This window comes from Ambystoma mexicanum, chromosome 10 (genome assembly GCF_040938575.1).
Source record: "Ambystoma mexicanum isolate Mex_15411 chromosome 10, UKY_AmexF1_1, whole genome shotgun sequence".
In the NCBI taxonomy this organism is placed as follows: Eukaryota; Metazoa; Chordata; class Amphibia; order Caudata; family Ambystomatidae; genus Ambystoma; species Ambystoma mexicanum.
Genome location: NC_090932.1, coordinates 1572121280 through 1572147534, shown reverse-complemented (window position 1 = coordinate 1572147534; position 26255 = coordinate 1572121280). Strand labels below are relative to the sequence as shown.

The 26255-nt window shown below is 45.9% G+C and overlaps 1 protein-coding gene across 6 annotated transcripts in view; it reads left to right on the top strand.

Moving 5' to 3' along the window:
- Nucleotides 1–26255, top strand: part of CABIN1 (calcineurin binding protein 1) — a 1968820-nt gene that overhangs the window by 1580571 nt on the left and 361994 nt on the right. The gene's annotated exons all lie outside the window — the stretch shown is intronic.

The following is a 26255-nucleotide window of genomic DNA, read 5'->3' as shown; positions in this document are numbered from 1 at the left end:
GCGGTTTTTCGAGCAAACTTGATCGCCCCGAATTGGGCATGTATGGTACTTGGACCTTCGGGACTTGACCATCTGCCTACCACTCTGGTTGCCTCGACGCCCGGATATCATAACCCAGTCAGAATTTCGGGTACACCACCCGAACCCTGAATCTCTCAACCTACATGCGTGGTTCTTAAGAGGAGGAGATATGATGACTGGAACCTCTCTGAGGAGGTACTCGAGGTGCTGCTGGCGGCACACACACCATTTACAAGATCTCTGTACGTGTGCAGATGGAGAAGATTTGAGGCGTGGCACAGGAAACATGAGATTTACCCTCTCTCTTTCTCCACCACTAAAGTGATGGACTTCCTTCTGTTACTGGCCTCTTCAGGCCTTCAGCTCACCACAGTCAAAAGATACTCGGCAGCTTGGTCTGTGTTCAAAAGGTCTCCGGATCAAGACTCCTCTTCACGATCCTGGTTTTGACCCAATTCCTGAAGGTCCTTGTGAATAAGTATCCATCAACCCCATTTGTTGTCCGGGATTGGGTTTTGAACCTGATTCTCGTGTTCCTGGTGGCGGCTCCCTTTGAGCCGTTACATTCTTGTTCCCTGCAGCTATTAATGTTGAAAACAGCTTTTTTGGTTGCCATCACCTCGGCCAGGCAGGTCAGCGAGTTGCAGGCCCTTTCAGGCATCCCACAATTTCCGTTTTTTTTCTCCAGGAAAAGGTGTCTCTCAAAGTGAGACCAGGGTTCTTACCAATGGTGGTGTCAGAATTCCATCTTTCTCAGGCGATAGATCTTCCGGTGTTCTACCCACCTCTGCACCCCTCCAAGGAGGAGAAGCATTTTCATTGTTTGAACCCCAAGAGGGCTGGGCTTTAATCTGCTATGTAGCTAGAACGGCAGAATATAGAAAAACAAACAGACCAATTGTTTGTAGCATACTCCATTTCCAGAAAAGGTTGTGTTGTATCGAAACAGACAATTTCCCGATGGATCACATTGTGTATCTCTAAATGCTACCATACTGCAGGCAAAGAATTGCCCCCTGGCATCAGGGCCCACTCTACCAGAGGCGTTTACGGCTCTGCAAAGGGGGGGTACCAATCAGGGACATCTACCAGGCTTGAACCTGGTCCTCACGTCATACATTTACTTAGCACTATAGCCTGATGTTAAAAAATGTGCTGGTACACGGCCTCATCACAAGTTGGGTGGTAGCCCTCCAATGCAATGGTAACGCATTTAAGGGATGGTGCTATCACCAGATGGCCGCTTAATAGGCCGTATCACCTCCAGCTTTTTGCTGGGGGTATATATCCAACTTTAGCGCCCCTTTTCAGCGCATTTCGCCCTGGCACAATTGGTGCCGCTGCTAACAGCGGCTCCCAGCCCCTTTGGGTTCAATGGACCCAATGTGGAATGGGGATTTCCCGCCTTAGCGCTGCTCATGGTCCGGCGCTAATAGCGCCATGCCGTGTAGCAGTAACGCTATTTGCGTTCGGCGGTATCCTGGTAGTATTACTGCCGGGATACCACCCAACTCGTGATCAGGCCCATGGAGCTTTCTTCCCTCCTCCGTTTTCCTCTACTGCTTTGGGAGTCCATCTGATGAGGAATCTGCAGGAAAAAAGCAATCCATTGAAGGAGATTACTTACTGTAATGTTCTTTCTATGGATTCTTATCCTGCAGATTCCTCATCACCCCTCCCATCCATCCCTGCTGAGAAAGCGTCGGCAGTAGGTGTTCGCCTTTTTCAGATAGGGAGATTTTGGCGATGGTTGTAGGGTTGGTTGCTCATCTTGGTTGCAAACAGCAGGCCTTTCTCTTTTGCAAAACAGAAAAACTAAGGATGAATTTCTGTTATCCCCGTTAGGATACCTATGTTTCCAATCCTCTACTAGCTATTTGGCCATTCTTTTCTCGCAGGTTTTCCTCTTCAGTGGCTTAGTTAGGGGGAAAAAAGATGGGAACTGAGTTACGGGGCGTAGTGATAGAGTAAATATAAGATGCTGACGTCCCCTCCAGAGCCGACGATAGAATGCAGAGTCAAGACGAACCGATGATCGACCGCTAAATTGAGGTCCACTATGCCCCCTGTCGAAGTCTTTTCCGAGCAGCTGGAAGGGGATATCTATCTGATGAGCAATCTGCAGGAGAAGAATCTGTAGGAAGAACATTGCAGTAAGTAATTTTTCCATGCAAGCTCACCGGCATTCCAGCTCAGGAAACTCAAAAGAATCCAAAACGCTGCTGCCTGTCTCGTCATTGGCCTCTCACCTAGAGAACACATTAGCCTTGCACTAGAGTCCTACCTTGGCTCCATATCGATCGACGGCCTACCATTAAAGCCATGTGCATCACTCACTGTGCCCTCCACAACACCGAACCCAAATTCCTCCAGTTTAAACTCATACATTATCAACCCACCAGGAACCTCAGATCTGGCTCTACTCCTTATCCCCCATTATAACTCCACAAAATTGGGAGGATCCACCTTCTCCACCAAGCCCCTCCCCTCTGAAACTCGCTTCCTCTCCACATCCACCGCATGGATAACCAAGTCCCATTCAGAAAGGCCCTATAAAATGGGCTATATCCTACTATAACCTGAAATCCTCTTTCCCCACCGCATTTCCACCACCAAAGCCTCATTCACAATCACCAGCTTCACTCCCACCGAAACACCAACAAATCACGTTTGCAGCAGATGCTGGCTGTTGTTACGGTGGCCTGCCCTACACTCAATCACAGACAACCTCTCAGACACAAACCCACAGGCAGATGCTGGGCGCTTTCATGTTGGCCCGCCCTGCTAACTCAACCCCCAGACAACTCTTTGCACATGATCACACACCGCTGCCCCCTGACACCCCCCTCCCCCCAGGGCTTCTTCGCTCTGACTGGTATGGTCAGGCTACCAGTATACAACAACTGATAGTCTGAGGGTAGCTTGTACGTTACCAATAAAAAGTTTCAGGACAGCCAATCAGGACATGAAATATGCACTGGGGACCGGTCCTAACACAAACCTCAGCTGCACACCGGAGGACCCATACTGGTACCGCTTTGCATGTCAAATATCCAAAAGGACTGCCAAAAAAGCACTCGGAATGTTCCATCAGATGGATTGTTGGGGATAGGAAATGTGGTGCACCTAGTTGGATTTTTGGGGTATGGATCATGACGCATTTAGATGGATTGTTGAGGGTAAGAAATATGTTGCACCTAGATGGATTTTGGGGGTAAGAAATGTGACGCACTATGGATTCTTTGGGGGTATGAAATGTGGTACACTTAGTTGGATTTTGGGGGGTAAGAAATGTGATGCACTCAATGAATTTTAGGTGTGGTAGGAATGCGGTAGCACTCTCTCGCTAGCCTGACCCTTTATGCAGATGTTTCATGGTGATGCCCCTGCACTCTGAAGATCATAGGAAGAACCGGCCAAATTTGCCTGAAGTCCTTTGAGGACAGACTGTTAATTGCACAAGGAAGATATATTAGGATCACCCCTTCTGTGCTTAAAGATCTCTCAGGATTGCTTGCCACTGCTCTGGACCTTGGTACTGGGCCTGACAGTTTCTTGATATTAGCCTACATATACGCTTACAATACCTGTATGACAGCAATGGGGTTCTACCTAGATATGCGGGTAGCCTGGCATTGCAACTAGAAGAAAGCACATGCAGGTTGACACATGTGTTACACTTAGAGCATTTACACCTTATAATGCTTAGCCCACCCATGACGCTTGAAGATGTATGTTGGTAACCCTCCATTGCACTTATAACTGCTTATGTTAGCCATTGTAACGCAGAGTGGTTACAAGCAGGTATCCTTCCACGCACTTTAGAATGCAGTTATGACTGCGACAAATTCAGTCTAGCAGGTCTCATAACGGCTTCACACGGAAACACCAGACTTGCCTCAACATCTTTGCCATATATAGAGACAACCAATGACAAATTTTCGTCTAGCTGGTTACATATCAAGACTCCTGCATCAGCGCTCTTTCGTGACCTCCCTCAGCAACCATCCACATGCCTGCCACTTGGGTTGCTTACTGGTGCCTAGCCCACCCTCTTAAATTCTAAACTTGGCCAAATGCACACACTCATCTTAAACCTCCTGTGAGGACTTTCACATACCTCGACTTTGGTCCCAGAGGGTGTTACTGCAGCGAAGCGCTTTTGAGGCCATACAAATAGGAAAAGGCGCTATATAAATGACTAGTGCAATACAATACTTCCTCGGCTGTAATCGGGTCCTTCAGCCTATTCCTATCCGTTTAAGAGGTCGTGGATAAACTCCAGATGGTCTGTTCTCTCCAAGTTATCAGCTCCGAACAGTTCTGAACAATAGTGAGTGAGGATGTTCATCTTGGCATGATCGTCCTCACGTAATTGCCTCAACGCGTATCTAAGATTCACAATCGTATTTTTGTTTTGGTGCGTCCTCAATTTACATGCCAACACTTTTGAGGCTTTATTGGAAGCACTGAAATAAAGCTGTTTAGTTTGGCGAGTGCGGCCTTCAATTCTGGCCTCGCAATTTGCAGTTGCCTAAACACCCTCCGTGTGCCCTGATTTTTAAATCGAAGATCTAAATCCTTCACCCTCTTTTCCACCGCTAATCTTTAGGCTACTGGCATCCATTTCCACGCGGATGCCAAACTGATTAGTTCGCCTTTCAGCGTGAGTTTACAAAGCTTCCCAGATTATCGCTGTTGGGATATCTCCCGTCGTGTTTTCTTGGAAATATGAGATTGTCTCTGAGACTGTACCGCAAAAAGCCATATCAGTTAGGAGAGAATCATTCACCTTCCATGGAGTGGACTTCCTTGCATGGGTGGCAAAGGTGTCTAACTATAATGTCATGGGCGCATGATCGAATACTGCTACCAGGTCAATAGTGGATGCAGAGACAGTGGGCACAAGGGATTGAGATACCAGGAAATAGTCTATCCGGGAGAAGTGAGAGTAGTTGCGAGTCTGAGGGTGTAGGTGTCGCCAAATGTCTACTAATTGCTGGTCTACCATAGCATGCTTCTGCAAGACTGATCTGGCAGTATCCATATCAGTTAGGACACCCGAAATGTCCACTGCCTCACTTCTGCATGCATCAGGATGTGCTATGAGTCTGCACACACATCATCTCTGGAGGGCTTTGTGGTGCATTCCACGCTGTATTGGACAGCTAGTGCCACTTTCCTGGAAGGTGGGTGTACATTCAAGAGATCTGGAGAGCAGCCACTTGGTCAACTCTGCATAGGTTGGCGAGGCATCACTGTCTGGACTCTGAGGCAAGGTCTTGGTTGATAGTGCTGTGGTGCAACCCATCTTTGCTTGAGGTCTCTGTCTCTTTATCCTAATTCTTCCGAGGCTCCATCCTTCCAGCTTTATTTTTGAATGCTTTTGTTGGGGAGGCTTTCAAATGTATGGACTCTGCAAAGGAGATAATATCCATTAGAATATCAAGTTAAATATCTTACTATGATTCTTATGGCTTCTTGTATCCTCTGCAGATTCCTTACCTGCTTACACGCCTGTCAATTGCCTGGGAATGCTCTGTCTCCCTGTGAGGGAGGCACTGTTGGGCTCTGGGCGTAGCTCCGATTATACCACGGACACTTTTTCAGCACAGTCAGTATGCATGCTGCCACCCAGCGCAGTGCAACCATGACTTAAAATGTCTCTCGTTCCCAGCTGGGCAGCCAGAGGCGGTGGAAAGGAAATGGGAGGCTGTTTGGGGGCCTAGGATGGAGGCAGAGTTCAGCAAGAGCCTCTGCCTCATCCGGACTACCTTCTTGGCAGATGCCTGCCATCAGCCGCTGTTGCTCAGAATGCCTGTCCACCAGTTTGTTTCTTCTGCCCGGAGATGTAAAGTTGACCACAAAAGGAACTGTCCCATATCCTAAATGTATTGTAATCATGCTATTGCTAATAACGGAACCTGTGTGAATCTTTTGATAACTTCTTCACACTAAAATTGATGCGATGTACTCACACATTGTCTAGTTTCTCCTCTTGTGTTACAAGGTCTGGCTGTGCCACCTTCCCCGCCCATGCCTTCCCAAGAACACCTTAGCGCCACCACCTCTTCTCCATTGTATTATCTGGAAGCTCTTTCTACGGCTTTAATTTTGGAAAGCAATTGGCTCCCCACTATTCCCTTAAGATGCTAAATATTTTTAAAATCTAGTACTTTATCCAGCTGCTACTAGCCTGATAGCCTCCGAGATGTACCGCTCTTTGAAATCCGGTATTCCAAAATCTCTAAAAACTGCAATTTTTACCTTGCTGTTGCAGAAACCAGGCCGTGATCCCAAAAGGCCCAGCAAGTGTCACCCCTTTTCAAACCTTCCCTTCCAAGTTGATGGAAATAAACTTGATCCCCCGGCAGGCAAGCAGTGGTGGTTATAGCTGCTGTGGACAGTCGCAGGTGGCAGCAGATTGACATGGGGATGGTTGACTGATGCTCCTTGAACTCTCTAGGCAGCCAACCAATCATGACCTCCTGATTCTGACGCCTAAAGGCCAGACGGATAAACCGATCCTTGCGTCTCATTCCCTCCCTTTTCTTCGGAACAGTTACTGGTAAAGAGCAGTGCTCCTCCTATTCAACTTGTCTCTACGTCCCCCGACGCTGTGGCAACGACATAAAATGCCCAAGACAGTCTTCTAATGCCACGCTCCTTAACCTGGACAATTAAGTTGATGATGAATAGTCATTTCTTAAAATGAAATCCTCAAAAAACAGAAATCTTAGTTTCTGGCTCTCCCGACTTAGATATTTTCTCTGCCCGTGTAGTCAAAAAACCTGGGCATCCTTCTGGATGAAGATCTTTGTTTCGAGCAGCAGGCCACCCAAGTCCCTAAAGCAGACTGCTTCCACATCTGGACTATTACCAACAACATCTGGCTGTGCTTCCAGTTCATCTCGATTCTTTGAACGGTGTCTCTTTGGGAGCCCCAGAATGAGCCTTCACCCTAGACGATGTGACCACATAGCCCCGATTCAGAAAGCCTTGCATCGGACACAACCCCCCAACCACAAGGACATGGACTCGCGTCTAGCTTTCAGAAAAGCATTGAAGTTATGGCTGTTTCCCCACACCCCCTGCTTCCTTCCTCACAACCTGTTCTTGCCTCTAACAGCCAGCGCTGTGAAGCCACATTGCCCGCAAACAGTGGTCTTTCCAGATGTCATTAACTGAACAGGGCAAGCGCCTTTCTTCGCCATCCTCTTCTGAATGTGAGAGTGGGCGCATCTGGAAGCTTGGAATCTTGGGGTTCATTTAGGCACACTCCAGAGATGGGATAAGGGTCAGACGGGTGTAGACCCCTCAAGGGCGCCCCTGCCAGTGAACATGGCAGAAGCGTGCCAATCCTACTTTTCAGAATGCATGCCGGTCTCGTTGCCTATTTTCGTTTTCAGAAATCATGCTTCCGTTTAGAAAACCCTTCATCCGTCTTCTGCGAGATATCGAATTGTGTATGAACTTGTGCTGTGCTGTCGAGTGCAGCCAGAGGACACTGTGGGGGGGCGGGGGGGCTTGCCTCTTCTTGTTAGTTGTAAAGTAATCATCATTGAGACCTTCCTAATGTCTCTCAAGTTCTACTTTGTATTTTCATACTTTTTACATTCTTGATACTAACGCATTGAGCTTACTGTAGAATCCTGAGGTGCCGGTTCAACACAGGTAGTGAGATGAGGTTATTCTTACAGATGGGATGTCTCTCATTGGCACTCGTAGTTCTGCCTACCCTCGAGTGGGGGAATCCGTGCCCATTGTTAGACACCATCAGTGTGCGGCAGTGGGTGCCACCCACTGCCAGCGTGGGGTAATTGGCAGTTCAGCCTCTACTGGCATCCTTCTGGGGCTACCATTGTGGACAAACTGTGCCCAGGCCACACACTATGCACTGGCAGAGCCACCCATCGCTCACCCCCACCCGTTCCGATCCAGCTGCCTGATAATGACTGGTTCAAGAAGGAAATGCAAGTGTGTCTCGCGCCAGCTCGTCCCCACTCCTACGCCATTTTCCCTAGCACTCCGTTTACACTTCAACACGCACGCACAGGACGGCAACTGTTTGGGTGGTATTTTTAATTGAGTTAAATTAAGAGCATTCGAAGGCAGAGGAGTAACACAAGACTGAATAGCTGTGTGGACTGCGCGTGCTAGCGTCTTCCTGGGCTCAGCTTGGTAGTAGCAGGCCTGCACTGCACCTCTTCACTCTGCGCAACTGGAGTGCACCAGATCATGGACCTCGGAACCCAGGAGCCCAGCAGCCCTTGCCAGCGTGCTGCCCTAAAGATGCATCAAATGCTCGCCCCATCCTCCCCACAGAGCAAGACCGCCACTGCAACCTGTGGCTTTCTAGATGTCTTGGACTACGACCCACACGGCCACTCACCATTAACTATGCTTGTTAGGGCGGTTGGGAGTGGTAGTACCGAACATGTAGAGCCTGAATGGTATCATTTTTTCGCCCAGTTCCTATGATCTGTGCATACCCTGCTTCACCAATGTGTTTGCACGCAGTTTGTGCACGCCGATTTCCCAAGACTGTGTCCCCCCCTGCTTCTCACCTGTGCACTCCCTGCATCTTTCATCCATGCTCTCTCTCCAGCATCAGACTATGCACTCATTCTGTGGCTCCAGAGGATGCACTATACATCTCTGTGGACTGGATCCGAATGTGGCTTCTTCTGTGTGTGTGTGTGTGTCCTCCTGCTTCTCACCTGTGCACTCCCTGCATCTTTCATCCATGCTCTCTCTCCAGCATCATACTATGCACTCTTTCTGTGGCTCCAGAGGATGCACTATACATCTCTGTGGACTGGATCTGAATGTGGCTTCTTCTGTGTGTGTGTGTGTGTCTCCCCTGCTTCTCACCTGTGCACTCCCTGCATCTTTCATCCATGCTCTCTCTCCAGCATCATACTATACACTCATTCTGTGGCTCCAGAGGATGCACTATACATCTCTGTGGACTGGATCTGAATGTGGCTTCTTCTGTGTGTGTGTCCCCTGCTTCTCACCTGTGCACTCCCTGCATCTTTCATCCATGCTCTCTCTCCAGCATCAGACTATGCACTCATTCTGTGGCTCCAGAGGATGCACTATACATCTCTGTGGACTGGATCTGAATGAGGCTTCTTCTGTGTCCCCCCCCCCCCCGCTGTGCTACACCTCCCCCGCTGCCTTTGCTCACCCGTCAGATTTCTTTTACCCCTAAGCCTCTTTCTTGTAACTGTCTTTCCTTTCTAAGGCGAGATCCAGAGTCGGCAGCTGCAGATCTCGCCCAGTGTTGATGCAGTCTGTGGGCTGCCAGAGGATGTGGTGGCTTTGGCTTCTAAAAGCTAAACACGGCGCTAGTTAAGACAGAGATTCGGGGATAAGCAGTTGAGGAAACTTGCGGTCTCACAGTGGGCCTACTGAAGAGGCGGGAAGGTTCATCGTTTAGCAATATTGCAGCGTCAGATGGAGGTGAAAGCTAGCACTGTGCAACTTTTGTGCACACCGGAAGTATATCTTGAGTGTCATCAAGACCCGAATCCCCAATGACAGGTTGCCCGGCAACCCCACCTCCACAAAAAACATCTCTGGGCTTATGTCGTTCAGAGGATCTATTTAATATTTTCCCTGTTATCTTGGTTACACGCAAGGAAGCTTGCACCCTTTCCCTCCCTGTCAAATTATGTTTAGCATTGGGCCAACCACAGCATCAGGACCTTAGTGTGTCAGGCAACCAAACAGCTGCAAGATGTATTCCGCATTGGAAATAAGTCACAATTTAGAAACACCGGTCCTGGGACTTTCCGAGAGCCAACAATCTGGAATTTTGAAAATTCTATCACTGGTTGGTCTAAATGTTTTGAGTTACATGTCGATGACCCTACACATTATCAGGGGCTGTCTACCCAGTCAACATAGACGTATACATTTTATTAGCTGTCCGTTCTAGCATATTTTAAAGGTCAATATCGGTTCGTTATTCATAGGGTCGCTTCTGTCCCCGTTCTTAAAAAATCGGAATTAACACTGATCGCTTCCAGGAAAGGGGCAAAGGTCCCTGTGACTTATTAATGGTCATTGAAAAGGCTAAACCTATCCAATGCAATGAGAGGTATGTGCGGTATAAGAACATTATCTAAGTTCTATCGATTACACAGGCCTCTATGATGTGTCTTTGTAGGTGTGTAATTGTCAACCTTGTTCCATTGCAGAGTACCTGTGATGTCATAAGATTTCATAGCAGCATTAGTTCAGCACCAAAATCGTGTGAAGTCTGTCATCCAACAGAGCCTGCTGCTCACTTACACGGCTGGCTAATGTGATGGCCACTAGAAAGGTGGTCTTTTAAAAGTAGGGAATTTGAAGTCGAAGCTGTGGATTAGTTCAAAGGCTGGAGCCATCAGTTAGGCCAGGACAAAGGTAAGGTCCTACTGCGCCTGGATGAACAGCATTGGATAGCCAACAAATGCAGATAACGCATTACCAAGACCTTAAGCAACGCGTAATTGGGATGTATATGAAAGATTCCTGCCCGGGGTGCCCCATAAAGATGGAGGGTGCTGCCAGATATCCCCATCAACGGTGGTTACCTGCAACCATTCCTTTACCATTGATTATGCAAAATATAAAACCCTAGCTACAAAGGCAGAGCAGTGATCACTCTCACATTGGTCGCACCACCTACAGAAGTGAAGGCACAAGCACAAGGAAGGCTTGTATGTGCTCTGACTTCAGGCTCCCACCATGAGGTCTAACACCTCTTCAGACAGATCATTGTCCCCTTGTACTGGCTTATTCGCCTCAGTACCTTCTGTAAAAGCGGGAGCAGAGGAAATGCGTACATCCTTGCCAACGTCCAAGGAACTAACAAGGCAGCACCCAGTGAGCCCCTCTTGAGTACTTCTCGAACAGAACGGGTGGCATTTGTTGTTGGCATGTTGCAAAAAGATCCACCATCGGTAGGCACCAAATCCACCTTCTGTCTAATGTTCATTCGTGCAACACCGACTGCCTTCTGCTGAGAGCATCCACCCTCTGTGATGAATCTGGACAATTCGTCCCTGGTCTTCAGAGGGGAGCCACCCCACTGTGAGGCTAGGGAGGTGAGCCCTCTCTCACGACCCTCCCTTAGGGACTGGAAAAATGAGATCTTACTGTGACCCCCTCTCTATGACAATGACTCCCAGTCCGAGGACTACCTCCCTGAATGGGCTACATTATCTGCTTACATGGGACTTGAAAAACCAGTTTGTTCTCATGTTTTAACTACAACTACCAGTGATCTACCTTTCCTTCCACGATGTTGGCTTCAGGTAATGCTGACTCATCTAAACGGCGCCGTCAATGAACGACACACCTTTTTTGATTATAATGACGTATTTAAAACACAGTAAGTAATGTGAGTGGAGAGAGACCTCCTATGCAGTGCGCGACTACGACGGCAGTAGGAGAATCCTCGATACACAGAGGCAAGCCTCTGTGGATTCGTCCTGGACGGGTGGAGCTGTGCGAACGCTGGTTCTGATGGACAAAATGTCTTCTTTGCAGGTTCCTTATTTTCCCGCCTTCCTCTGATCCGTCACCTCCGTATGTTCACAGTCCTCGTGTGGGGCAATGTATCCGGGGAACTGTGTGACAAGTAACATAACCTATTCCCTGGACATTGCACTTCTAGTCTGGGCCATGACGCATGCCCTCCCATCACATGTTGTGGGTATGGGTGCTACCTTACAAGTGTAATTCAAAAACATCTGAGGTCCCAGCCTGCAGACTGGACATTTCAAAGATAAGAATCATATCCATCAGAACAAGTATTATCCATAAGGTATGTGATTTGTTATTTCCTCTGATAGTGACATCGCTCCCAGTAGGGGGTTTCATTGATCAGCTGCAATAACTGCCTTGGACCCTTTTTTCCCTGTAGTGGCAGAGCTGCATTTTATTTCATCTGATAACCTTGGTGAGTGTAGGTAAATGGGCAGGTGTAATAACTTGAGTTATTTCAGCAATTGCTCTGACAGGGTTCTGTTTTGAAAAGAGAAGTGAAGGAGCAGATATTTTCTGCGTCCAGGGAACGCACACCTATACCCCAGCAATAGGAGTTTTTACTGCCTATAAAGTACAGGAGCTCATTCCTCATCCGACGAGGAGGGAGCCCCCAAACTCAGGTTGCGGACAACTTCAATTGTATGACTCCCTGAACATCCAAGTGACTCTTTAGGAAATGGAATGCTTCAGCACTAGATTGAGCATTGTCTCTGTTGAGCTTTGGGCACTGATGGTCAAGGAGTCCTGACTGGCAGAGGACAACATAGTTAGTGCAAGAAGGATGTGTGATTAGGAATCAGTGGGCTGAGGGTCTACTGTGGCAGGCCAGAAGAAGGAATCAGACTCATTATAAGGACTTTATTAACTCTATTTAATGAAATTATATGAAAAGGCCTAACTTTACCTATTGCTGAAGGGATCACCCTGCCTCTCTAAAGAAACTAAAGGTGCTTGTCTGTTGCCTGGAAGTACCAAAGTAAAAATGTCCAGGGTCGAAACCTAGCTCTACCTGACCCTACCTACCACAAGTTTAACCAACTTAAACTCAGCCAAGAGATTATCTTTCTTCCCCTGGACGTCCCGTAGTTCCTGATAGTCTCTGTATGGAAATGTCTTTCTATGATACTTAAGTTTCTTTATACAATCTCTCCTCCATGAGCTCTTGTAGCTCTTGACAACGACTTCTGGACTTGGCGCTCTCTTCAAGGTTATGCTGCTTACAGCTTGTTTTGAGATAGTCTCCCACACTCTGACTTCACTTAGTACTCTTTCACTGTCTCTCAATGTATCATTGGATACTTTGAATGGGTCTTGATTCTCCCACTCCTGGGTTCTTTCTTTTATACTCCATCTTCTATCCTCTGGTTCTCTTGATAGTCTTACCTCGTATTCCCCAGAAGCCGTTCTAGGGCTTTGCTGTAACCTGTCTGTATTTTTGCTCACAAGACCTTTTCCCTTCTTCCCAGGGTAGTTGTCTACAGTCCCTCTTTATTCTTCTCACAGGGCTATTTGTTACTTGCTTTATGAAATTTTCACATGGGCAGACAACTTTATTTCTTAGATCTCGTCTGTATGACTAGGATGAGTTGCACTCTTCATATACTCTTTTATTCCTCTTATCTCGTCTTTATGTCAAGGACGAGTTGCACTCTTTATATACACACTTGGCCTGGAGGCCTGCTACTTTTCCTGTTCTCCGCAGTACCTTCATCTGCGTAGGGGAACGTTGCAGGGCTCGGCACGCGCTCGGGTAAGCTTCTTTCCGTTGTTGGTTTTCCCGTTCTGGTTTTGGGCGGTGTCTTGTTCTCTACTTTCTCTCGGACTGCAGCCTTCTACGGATATGGGCGAGAAGGAGCTTCTCATCCTCCCAGCTGTGAAGTTCTCTGTGTTATTTAGCTGACGTCTCGCCTACCACGAAGCGATCATGGTCCTGCCACCACCAACTCCTGGATGCTTCTCTTCTTAGGCAGCAGTTTCCCCGTTGCATTCTTGCCGGGCTCCCGGCGTCTTACTGTGGCGTTCCTCGCTGATTTGAAAGCTGTGGGCTCTGCGGCTTGGCTCTACTCTGCCCCTCCAAGGCGTGATCACGTCAGGCGGCTTGACCCTGCATAGCATACTTTCTCTCTCCTCCACTCGTCTGTTAAATATACATCTCGTCTTAAAGAGTCATGGTCTTTTCCTCTTTCTTGTAGTTTCGCTTCAGCATTGCCTGCAGCCAAATATAAAGATGTTGGATTCTTCTTCTCTGCAGGCAGTCCCATATACACTGGTATGTTGGGCAATCTAGGGAGTTCCTCATAAGAACCGGAATCCTTGTCCCCTAAAGTGGGGTCACTCCCCGTTCGGTCCCTCTTGCCCATACCTGAAGAGAGGGAATGGCAGAGCGGGCTCACCTCCCTAGCCTCAAAAGGGGTCGCTGCCCCCTTGAGGAAAAGGGACGAATACTGTTGATTTGTCACACTCATTTTCAGGTCTTGTTTGACCCGCTGTATGAACTCTGTGAGGACCTGTTCTGAGGGTTTGTTATGCTGCTTTTGGGGTCACCCCTCTCGTAGCTGATCGCTTTCTTTTTGCGTGCCCCTGAATATGACGGGTGGAGCGTTCTCGAAAGGTATAGCATGGTTTCTCCAGGAGTTCCCTTTAGGCACTTTGTGACAAGTGGAAATCATGGTTAGTATTTCCCTCATGCATTTGGCCATGTGATGTGGTATTGAGTGTGAAGGCTTCAGCATTTCCTAGGAGCCTCTGACTACAGCCTCTCCCGTTTGCAATCATAAGTTTGGTTGAGCCTAGTGCTTCTCTTGACGCAAAGCGCTGTTCTGCCACGGGTGTATGACGTGTGTATGTACTACCCAACACTACCAGGTTTAGTTTCTTTATTTTTTCTGGTTACGTTATTAAGATTTGTACTCCGCTGATGGCATAAACAAGCCCGGCTGGGTGGGAATGTTTTGAAGATATTCCTGGCACAAGGAACTCCCTAGTTGAAGATGAATGATGGTGCGAATGTGCACATTATTTGGATTCATCTTAATAGTTTTATTCCTCATTGCATTTTATATGCCTTGTTTTACAAAGCCTGGTTCTGAAATTAAATAAAACTGTTCTGTAAAATCAGTTAAACTGTTGTGATGTGGTGAATGTAAAACCACTTTCATGAAAAACCTGTGCATCAATCATTGCACTCTCGGGAGGCTCCTGCCCGCTGCATCAAACTCCGGCAGGTAAAAGCAGTCTGGATTTACTGAAGATATAGTTCGTGCACCCTAATAGTATGAGGCATGTTACCCCCCCTATTAGCCGCTGCTACTATAGCTCAGGTACATTGACGACCCTCCTCTGTTGTGTAGGTCAGCGCCACGGTCCACTCATAACCAGAGGAAACTGCACCTAAAATGTATGTCCGTTCAGGAAAAAGAGGGCGGAGGGAGGGGCTTGCACTACGATTGTCAAATTGGAAATAAACCGGTTTTGTCAAACTGGTAATATACTGGGTTGGTCAGGCTGAGAATATTCTCATGTTTTGAAAACTGGCAATGTCAAACGTGGGCATACTTAGATTGTGCAGACAGTACATGTGCTGGGATTGTGTAGAATGGAAATATGGTGCTGGGTTGTCATATTTAGACGTAACTGGTCTGGTGTCAACTGGGAATGTACTGAGGTTTTGGATTGCAAACACACTGGGATTGTATAACTTGATTAGTCGGAATGGGTGAATGACGGAATTTTCATATTGGGATTTTGGACACTGGATGAATTAAGATACACTCTACAACTGGGAATGTAATGAGGTTGTGCAAACAGAGTATAGTGGGTTTGTCAAACTGGGAGTATAACAATGTTAAAGCTGGCAAAATATTGGTAATATCATACGGTGTATACAGATTGTACAGACTGGACATTCACCTGAATTGTGCAAACTGGGTATACATTGGAATTTGGTAGCAATGAACTGGGAGTTTACATGAATTGAGTATAATAAATGTGTCTAACTTGGAGCTAGCTGAAAATTGTATATTGTTCCGACACGTTATGTGCCATTTGATTGCAGTTCATGTCTTGATATTGTTTGTTAATGCATTTCTGTGTAGCATGGACCTGGCCACAGACGTGAGTAGAATGCTGTGTGGGTAGTTCTGGGCAAGTCTTATGTAAATCATGTATGAATGGATGGAAAAACAGCAGCAGCAGAACATTTATTTACAGTTCAGTTGTTAATGGGATAAGGTACCCATACATGTTCAATTGCCGCACAGTTTAAATGCAGAAAAGCAAATATCTTTTTGATTGCATGGCTATCACAGAGTTTGGGCAGTTATTTGGACATCACCGGACGTGTGGTTGTTTAAGCATAGCCGCAGAAAGTGCAGAGTGCTATTAGAAGCTGTAACAAGTAAACATTTTGGGAAATGGAGTGAACAATTGGTGGCCTGATTGCATTAGATCTGCGTGGTGATAAGTGCAAAAGACATGAATTTGCATGCTTTCATATGGTGAGAAAAGTAAAGAGGTATTGGATAAAGGATTCCCTCTTGCCTAGACATTTGGTGCGGTCAACCTGGATGAAAAGCAGTAAGCATCCTCTACAGCTAAAAGGGGTACTGGATGTGTTGATGGGTGTGTTACCGTGGCAAGGCTATGTGGTGCAGGTAACTGTGATGGTAACCTCCATATATGGACAATTTATTGTAAGGTGTGGGAGTGGCCTCGACTCCAAGGAGGCTTCTGGTGGGTAGGAGGAGGAAGGGCTACCTTGGAATGCAATGGGAGTTCGTAGGTGAATGAGCCACTTAGACTATGATATTGGTAGGTTGATGGAAGCTTGCACTTGCAGAGGTGGTAGGGGGCAAGAGCAATTCATACACTGGCTATCGTGGCTACAATATAACTCTATGTATTGTCGTTTGTCGATAGGGTATAGGTGCAACCTTCCTGGGCAGAAAGGCAAGGCAAGACATGACCTGGTAGGATGTATGAGTTTGGTAGAGCCCAGCTTTTGGAGGAATGGTCCTGCATCTGGCAAGGAATGGATTGTGCAGTTAAGAGTAGAATAGAGAGATATCATCCTATTGCGCTGGACATTAGTGTTCTACTGCTTGTCCACAAGATGTTTTTTATCAAGTAGAATGTTCAGATGTTTGCAGAAGAGGAAGAGGCATTGGGCTTGTGCAACCATGGGGGGCATTTTTCAGATGATTGATACCCGTCAAGAGATTAATTGGTTTTTAGTCTGATTTTCTTTTTTCTTTAAGATATTTTCCAGTCAAAGTTATGCCTCCAGAATCTGTGTTTTATCTGCAAGATATTTGGATTGATTCCCATGTAGGACTTTATATGTGAAGCAGGCAGTTGATCTTCATGATGTTATGCATCATGTCATGATGTCACATCATAGTCCTGTCACAAGGTCAGGTCATCTCATGGCCTGATGTAAAGTGTCATGTCATAAAACCATGTCATGTCATCTCATGTTAGTCACCATGCCATGTTGGATGTGGGAGTTTACATAGACTTTGCAAATGGGAGGATACTGAGGTTGTAGGACATTTGCTTCTGGGACTACTTTTACAGGAGGCATGGGTTACCGGTTGTAGAGCCAGTGGAACAACCTGCATAACATAGTTATTAGCATTAGCACGGATAAAGGATTTGCACAAGTTTTAGGGGCTGGCACAATTACCATGTTTGCAGAGGTGTTGGTTACATTGCTAACCCTGTGAAAACGTTGTCATGGAACCAGGGTTAAGGCCAGACATATTTGGTCATTTTGCTGGGGCTACAACTAGCAATTCATCTTATTTACACGCTTCATACCAGAGTCCAGTCTCTGAGCATGGTGGCTAGGGCATTCCTGGAATTGCCCTAATGTCCCCTATGCGAATGTCAACCTGTAGAGTGAAGAACGACAAATTGAACTTGCTGTTCGTCCAATCACTGGGCGCACCAATGTATCCTACATATGCAAAGAGATAGTCCCTCTGCCAACTTTTCAAACCATATCCAATTTGTGGCTTCCAGGAGACGGGTACCTCATCGATGGACCAAATTGACTGATGACAAAGTCCAACAGTGATGACATCATTAGTGACAACACGACATAGCAGCGTTAGTCACGAAGCAAATTTGCATTCCTGCACGAAGATACGCAGACACACACATGTATACATGAAGAACATACACCTTCTATAGATAGGACAGATACATGTACATACTGTCAAGAGCTATTCCTTTTCTTTAGCCAAATGCAGAAACTCAAGAAATCCAAGCATGTGGTCTGAGCTTGCAACTGCTTTATCACATCTAGCCATAAGGAGTTACAGGGACATATAAGGAACCTATAGGGCTCTATTGCGACTAACCTCTAAGAAGATACTAGAACGCATAGGGAAACCATAGAATGACTGTAGTGAATACACATGAAACCACAGGCCTCAAGTACACAGAGGGAGAGGTGCAGTCCCTGCAGCACGAAGCAGAGACACAGTGTTCGTAGCCAAGGACAAGGGTGGGTGCCTGAGCCCCCTGCAAAATTCAGAATCAAATCCTCATAATTGTAGACAGAAAGGCTCTGTTTTGTGGTCCTCGCAAACGTGACCCAGCTGAGCCGAACAATGGCTATTTACTCGTGATGAGAAGAGGAGCTGTTTCCAGCAAAGTAGACACGATTGATACATGTGTTGTCAATCAAAACTGCAACCTGCACGCACACTCTCTGAGGCTTGGTTAGCAGATAAGTGGCAACAATGGGAACGTATAGTCTTTCTCATTACCTTGAAAAGGTACACAGAGCGCTGTGAACGAAACAGGGTCCCAGACCTGGGAGGACCCGCTCTAGCCAATCAAGATGCTCTAATCATGGGGTGGTGTAGAATGCTGCACGGGCCGATGGTCTTCATGCAACCCTTCAACAAAGTAACAGATATTTTTGAGGGGAAGTCTCAGGCAAAGCCACCTGGCATGGGAAGACCAGTGGAAATACAGATATATATGGGTTCCATAGGTAGTAAGCCAGAGCTAACCAATTGGGGGCTCCCTTAGGTTTTTGGGAATGGTATTAATGTTTGTGACGTCACCAATGTACAAAACTGGGTGACTGGGCTCAGACGCAGAGATTTGTTTTTTCCTCTAAAATCCCTGTCTTTTGGAGAATAAAAGACAGCAAACCTTGCCCCATGGCTGAGTCTTCTGTTGTTGCCGGGGGGGGGCTTCTGATGGACCCTAGATACTCTATTAACTTGTGATATTGTTGATGCGAACACCCCCCCACCCAACCCTCTGTCCTCTGGCATACTATTACATTGAGACCGGGTTTTGAACCTGTGTTGCTCTGCATTGTCTTACTTCCAAGACAAACGCGTTGCCCCTGAGGTATCCTCCCGGCCCTGCAGGCTTACTTTCCCAATTTGCCCTGTCAAGAAGACAGGAAGTTTATGATGGTTAGCACCAGCACAATTAGTTTGTTTTGCTGTTGGTGCCAGCATATTGTGCTTGTGCTTTATGCATATCCTAACATTGTGCCAGTGTGAAAGGAACATATATTTATTAATTTCACTGAAGCTACAACCGGCACCAAGCCAGCTTCTCCTACACTAAGACTATTTTTAAGTGACTTGTTCTTTCAGTTATACAGGTACTGCAGGGTTCAAAATTGAGGGGAGCTATTTATCTCCTGCTTGTATCTTAAAAGAGCCTGCTTAGCTGAACACCAACTGCTATCAGGAGCTACTTTTAGCTCCCCAGGCAAAATGATGGCAAACAAACACACGTATGTGAATTTAACGCTGTGCATTTGCTACAATCTAAAAATAAACATTAGGACACATCTGTACACCAGTTAAAGCTTAAAGGGTAGTAGATAATGGACACAATGATAAGTTTGCATCTTATATGAAAGTTTGATTTGTGGAATGCTGTGTACTAGCTCTTTGTTAGTGGTAGCTCCTGGTCACTTGTTAATGCTGGAAACTGTGAGACAGGCATGGTATCAAGAGAGATGATGCAGATAACAGATGTATATTTCTAAACAGAACTTAATGATCAGGATGGTATCATGCCTAACTAACCCTATGCTATGGTGGGACTTTCCCTGCCTAAATAAATTTAAGGAAAGTCTGTGTCTACAAGTCCAAATCAAAGGTCTTTCTGTGTGAAAACCTATGCTTCTCCTCACAACTACAACAAAATCTAGTGGGGAAATGTTCTCAACCAAATATAAGTGTTCAAGTTCAATACAGTTCCAATGTAACTTTGTTTCAAAGAGGTTTGATGATGTTCTGGAGTTACCTTCTGTAGATTCACAGGTATTCCGGTTCGCCTCAAAAGAGGGTCTTGGGTTTCTCTTCCCCAAGTTCAAATGTAACTAAATTCATAGAAAACTGTGATCGTGGGACTCCCTTCCCCAAGATAAACAACCAGTTCTTTGGTTCTCAAGGTTCCCTTCCCCCAATACTGAGCAGTTGACTTGTTTTTCTGTTCATAAATTGTCAAAAGAATACACGGTCCACTTGACCCTTCCTTTGGTTAGCTTCACCAAGGACACACACTAATTTGCTGCTTTTCCAATATTTAGTGGCTTCTGTTCTAGGTGCAGTTATAAGACCACACATTCCACCCATCACAGGTCATGCAACCATATGTTTCCCCAAAGGCCGTTTTTCACTAATATACAAGACAACTCTTTTTCTGGTAGTGAGTTACTTGATACACTCGATTGTCCCAGAATGTTTATGCATTCTCTATCATTTCATAGTCTGACCAAGTAACAACTTCCTTTTCATTAAATTCTTCATAATTGCAGCATTCACTTGGTTTCACTCAAACCTGACTTTCTTGTCACCCAATATTTAGTAAATGTAATGGTGCGTTGTATTAGTCAGGGTAAAACCATTAATTTGATTCGGTTTTCAATAAATGTCATTTTAAACTCTACCGACTTGAATAGCACCTTTTATTAAGTTTGGTATTCAATAAATTCAGTTTTAAGTTGTACATGTGTTAATTACACCTTCCATTTAGTTTGGTATTCAATAAGTGCTACTTTGCATTTCTTCTGTGGACCGTTACCATTTCCATGATCCCTTTGAGCGATCCGGCGTTCCTAGTCTATCCCAAGCAGGAAAACCAACTCGCCAGTCGCCTGGTGCTCCACTCCGCACATGCCGGCCTTCATGCGTGACTCCACCTCTGCTCCCTGGCAGTGCCTGTGTACTCCTTCCTCACATGGTTCCCAGTCCTGCACAGTCACCTTGACAAGACTCCCAGAATCTCAGTCAGCGTCTTTGAGTTTCGGCTTCTCACTTGTCAGCACGGCAACTCCTCGGTTCTCTTTTCCTTCTGCAACTGCATCTCATATGTGCCTCTGAGTTCCACCTTTTATACGGTTCTCTAATACCAACAGGCTGCAGGTGAAACGAGGTACACTCAATTGCCTGATCCTACTTACGCCTATTAATGTGACATGCCTGATCTTTATTACTACATGCCTCCAGACCCCTCTTCTTCGTCCCAGTACCAGAGTGGTGTTTATAATAGGAGCTCTGCACTACTCTAAACGAAAACTACAGGGGGAGATGGGAGGCGATTAGCAATAGCCCATAAAGGCTAAGGGAGCTGAGGGTAGGTCAATATCAGAAAAGGGGGGATACTGTGTCTCGCCTTCAGGCACCCTCTCTCCAATCCCCAAGGACCCTCCACTCTGCGGATTCTCCCTCGCTTGTCAGCCATCAGGGTTTGGGATCCAAAAGCGATGGCCCTTCCCTGGGCACCTGAAAAGAAGATCCCTGGGGAGTAGATATGAGAGTACCTTCAAGTTTCTCACAATGCCCAGGAGCTGCTTTTAGCTCCTGCTTATCCAATATTAATTTTGAAACCCTGTATGTAAGTGTGCTTTAAGGAATTTTAGAGGAGAGTGCTTTAAGAGGACCCACACAAAGCTGTTTGCTTGCAGAATAGCAAGGTCTGGCATTTTATCCCACCTTTCTCTAAGATGCATTAATTTGCGTCTTCTATTCTCTTTAATAGCCGGTCAAGTGGCACAGTGAGTAGAGCGCTCGCTTTGACATCCGTGCAGAGCCTGTTAACGCAGGTTTGAATCCCGGCAGGGCCAAACTCAGCCTTTTATCCTTCCGAGGTCGATAAATGAGCACCACACACCGTGGGTAATAATAAGCAGCGCTCAGATACCTGAGGGTTCGTAGTGCTATATAAATGCCTAATTATTATTATTATTATTAAAGGTTTTGATTTTGTTCTCGGTATTGATGTTTGATGTTTTTATAATCTAATCACGGATCTACATTATCTGGAAAATTCATAAATGTAAACTTCTGTTGACTACACTAATGCAATACACTTATTTATTGTTGGATTTACTTTTAAAATGGGTATTTCAGATGTTACATGGGAATCCCTAAGTCGGCTTGCCTCTTAGTATTTGGGTTGGCCCTTGAAATAAGTGACACTAATAATACAGGAGATTCCGTTTTTGAATACAATTCAGCCACGCCGGCCAGTCTGCAGGCTAGTAAGACACTACTTGTGAGTTGTTACTGCTGTGCCCACTGCCGGCTGAAGCCTTGCTTACCATCGAAGCCATAGACACCGTACATAGCATTGCTGTTCTCCCTTCTTTATGATACTCGCTGGCAACAGAGCATGAAATCTGCTGGCGGAAGGCAATTCAGAACAAGCAACAGTGACGTAAGGGAACATATTGCAAACAGAAAGTGGAAACTGTGTGATGTGGTCAGAATGTAAACTCATGGTATGCTAAATGGGTATGCCGGACACCAGCCATGATGTGCAAACTGGTCATGTACTGCAGATTAGGGTTTCTATACAGCCACCGTCTAGTACTGGGCAGTTAGTTATAAAAATGAAGTTGACACATAGGGGAAATGTACCCTGGAACCCTGACGCTAAATATCAAAACAAGATTTGACTGCACAGGATGTGTTTAAAATATTTGTCAAATTGCTTATTGTATGTAGAAATGTTATAACATGTTTTGTGAATGGTTATCTCCCTTTGCCCTGTACTCTCATTCTCTGATTCTATTCACCCTTGCCCACTGTAAGACAGGCATGGTATCAAGAGAGACGGATTCAAAAGTAACGGTTTGAAAACCTTTATTATCAACTTTGTGGGGTGGCCTTAACTCTAAGGGGGTTGTTCACTCAACTGATGTTTCTAAGGGCCGTCAATATCCATAAGTCCAAAACCAAAGTTTGTCTGTGTCCAAACCTATGCTTGCACTCACTCTTAAACCAAATGTGGTAGGGGATCTTCGTAAAGGAATAAATGATGATTCAACAGAAAATGTAAACCAGAGCTGGTTTCAAGTAGGCTTACCAATAGGTGTGATTCTGCCAGGTCAAAACACCTCAACTCAAAAGGGTTGCCCTTGGAACCTTCCACATAGGGCTCTTGCAACAAACCAATATAGTTCACAAGGTCTCTGGATCATCCCCAAGCTTCCATCTTTCCAGTTCCAAAAAAAAGACACTGTTCCTTTTAGGCATCTCAGGGTTTCCGTCCCCAAGTCTAGGCCTCTCTTAATAAAGTTCAGCAATTTCTCTAGTGGGCCCCTTACGGCTCCCTTCGCCAAGCCTAGGCTCCTCTGGTTTCATCAAACAAAAAGTTCCTGTTGTCAGGATGTACCTTTCACGTATACAGTTCTTTCATGGGGGTAGTAGTATCAAAGACTTTTGAGAACGCTGGGTTCTTTGCTCCGCACAGGCGTCGCCACTCTGACCTCTAACCCCCCTCCTTGTTCTATGGCACCATCTCCTTTTCTGTGCCTCTTTCGCTCTTCTGTGTTGTGTTCCCTGCACACCTTATTTTAATGTTGTGCACCTTTGCACCTTCCTTTCACCTTTCAGTGCCTCTTGCACCCAGTGCTCCAGGTAAGATTTTGAGGTGGGAGCATTTTACTCCCTATTTTTAAACTTAGAAAGTAAATGTGATTTTCAAGAGAGTGAAAATGACTTTTCTCCTTTGCAAGAGAGTCAAATGTATGCGACATCCAACTCACGTGTGCAAAAACTGTATGGAAATCATTACCATGCAGCAGCTTTTTGCACTGTGACAGAATAAACCTTTCATTATTTCTCAAAGGTCTGGGCATTTGATCTCTCCTGTATATATTTAAATATTGAAAACAAAAACCTAGCCATTTGTCTTTTGATGTTTAATTAAAGTCCTCATTTCCTGGAGCTAGTACTACATAGTGGTATGCTAATGTTATGATACAACAGTGCAGAGAGGCAAGGACTCCATGCTACGCCTAATCTCATGGTCAAATTGTTATGTGAATAGTGCTTTTGCAAAGTGCTGTACATAGAACATATTTATCACAATTATCACCAAACTGAAGTTGGTACTCCTTTATCTACCTCGAAAGGATGAAAGGCTGAATTGGCTTTGCCGGGATTCGAACCAGCATCCTATAGATCACGCACAGATCGCAGCAATGAGCGTTCAACCGGCTGAGCTATCTTATTGATTGAACATTCCTCAGAGGTCGGTAAACTGAGTATTGTTAGGCAGAAACCTGTGCAGTTCCCTTTGGGACCACTGCAAAAGACTTAAGACTACAGGTGTTTGGCAGTAAACCCACTTGGTAGCAGTCTGTACCACACAGATTCACTTGATAGCTGTGGCTGAGCAGTCAGACTTCCCTCAAGAAGAGTTAGGCAGTATATAGAGTATACACAATAGGTACAGAGATACAGTAGCACAAGCAAACACATACCAGAGCTTTGGTGTAAAAGTATATAATTATTTATTTAAAGACACACTTGTAAATTACACTAGCATAAAGAGAAAAGTAAATTCAGCACACAGTCACTATTATATATATACAACCCTAATTACTTATTAGACAAGTCTTAGTGAGAAACACCACTTATTTTCAGACAGAGCTGAGCGCTTAACATAAGAAGGCACTCTAATAAGTTATTAAAAAGGGAGGGGAAAAGGCAGAGTTATGGAAGCACACTAATTTCAATACTTTTTAAAAGAACCACAGTAAGGCAGGATAGGCAGAGTTCTACCGGAGAGCAAGGAAGTCAATAGCAAGGCCCACTCTTGGAGAGAGCGAGCAGAAGGGGTCCAGGTTCACACAGTGGGGTTATGCCCAAAGAGTCTTGTAGATAGTTTGCACACAAAGAATGAAATTAAAGTCAGGAAAAGTTAGCTAGGTTGTCCCAGGCTAGCCCAGGTTAGATAGTTGAGGCTTTACTGTCACCCCGAACGATCTGTCGCAAGGGAAGCCAGGCGGGACACAGTACCTTAAGTGTGAAGGAAGCTCCAGCGGGGGCAGTTGTTCCTGGCAGCGGGTGCAAGTCGGTGTTTCGTCCAGAGGAAGGAGGGGGTCTCGCCGTGGAGGAAAGATGAAGGTCGTTGCACTGGCAGGGAAGAAACCAGCTGCTGAGTTCTTCGGTTAAAAGGTACTACCCTTCTCTTCGCGGTAGTGGTAAACCGTGGTGTTCCGGTTGTCGGGGAGCTTGGCACGGGCAAGGCGGCCACGAGATGCTCCAGGAAGGTGAAAAGAAGGCAAAACTGGTTATCCCCACCAGTCAAAGGAAGAAGACTCTCCGGACTGGATTTCTCCTCTGTCGTCGGAAAAAGTGGTGAGACGGTTCAGCAGGGCTCCACCGGTGGTGTTGTCGTTGCAGGTCGGCTCAGCTTCTCCCTCCTCGGATTCTTAAGCCCTGTGGCGACTTCTGAAGTTCCAGTCCCCAAAGCCCTGCTTTTATGCAGCAAACCCCCATTCATTCAGCCTAGCTGTCAATCAAACATGCACCACTTATGCCAATCACACAAGAGTGTGCCTTGAGTTGCCAAGGCACCTCAGTTGAGGGTGCCTAAACCCCCTCCCACACCCCCTGTGGTACCCAGACAGAGTAGTACCACTTTTGGAGGCTTCTGTGGAGAAGCCCGCCAAAAAGTGGAACAAAGGTCTCGACTTGAGTTGGAGTCACAGAAGAGACACAAACGCCATTTTAGAATCGAGTTCTGGCAAAAAATACCAACCGGTGAATTAATATTAAATAAATAAACCAGCGGTATGTTCGAGGCTATAAGAATTAAATAATTAAAGTTGGTAGCCTCGAACAATGGGAAAATCCCATAGAGATATATTCGCGTTCGAATATAAAAAGTAGTATCCACTGCCACCAGCCAAAACTCGATCAGGGGGGACGCAGATGTGCCCCCTCGAACAACAGACCCCAGGGCAATCGAATTGCCCCGACCAGTATGTCCACAATATGATGGTTTGTACTGGTTTGTGTTCATAATTTGGGACTAGTAAAGCCAATGGTGACTTTACATGCCCTGGGAGACAGTAGTCAGTCCCAGGATATGTAGTCTATGTTTGGGGGTCGCTACGACACCCCTGGGTTACGGCACGGAGGGTGCTGTGTAACCCACATCAAAAACACATGAGACAGTATGGAGTAAAAGACCCCATAGCCCATAAAACACATGGAAAGACAAAGGAACACCTCAAATCATGTCTAAGAGTGGGAGTAAAAGAGTCTCTGGGGGACTCACTAGGTTTGGGAAATTAGCCTTTACAGAGAATTCACCCTGACAAGTATTGACTGAGGTATAATAATCACAGTGTCTAGATATTGCACAAACCATGTATGAAGCACTACATAAAGTTAAATACCTATGTGGAT